This window comes from Penaeus monodon, chromosome 22 (genome assembly GCF_015228065.2).
Source record: "Penaeus monodon isolate SGIC_2016 chromosome 22, NSTDA_Pmon_1, whole genome shotgun sequence".
NCBI classification, from domain to species: Eukaryota; Metazoa; Arthropoda; class Malacostraca; order Decapoda; family Penaeidae; genus Penaeus; species Penaeus monodon.
In genome coordinates this window covers 29,413,729-29,414,238 of record NC_051407.1, presented here as the reverse complement: position 1 = coordinate 29,414,238, position 510 = coordinate 29,413,729, and positions in this window count along the sequence as shown.

Sequence of the window (510 nt, the reverse complement as noted above, 5' to 3'; positions counted from 1 at the left end):
CAGAGCTCGGCAACAAACCCATGAAGGGGCTGATATATCTAAAAAGCATATGTGTTGTGTATATGTGACTAAATTTCCCTCGATATGTGTATATGACAAAGGTAAACTGCCAAAGGCGTAGTGAATAAAACATATACAAAGCAAATGGATTACCTTTTGACGTACTTGAATTTCTTTTAAGTAAGCTTATGGAATTTAAGCATATGGCAGCAGTCTATATGTAGGACAAAAATCTCTCTTATACATAAACATCAAAGTTCAGAATTACAGAGTATGTTCTGCTGAAGTTGTTTCTTTATTCTATCGAAAAACTAAATGAAATAAAGAGTAAACTTATCCAAGGTTATCCAAAAATTGGATTATCGGGTCAAGCCAAAATCCAGTTGAATTTAACTGAATTTATATAGCTAAAAACTAAAGCACATACTACTAGTGTATGAGTATATGTATCATAATCACCATAAAGAACAAAGGATATTTTAATTGATGTTGCTACAGTTCACATAGGTC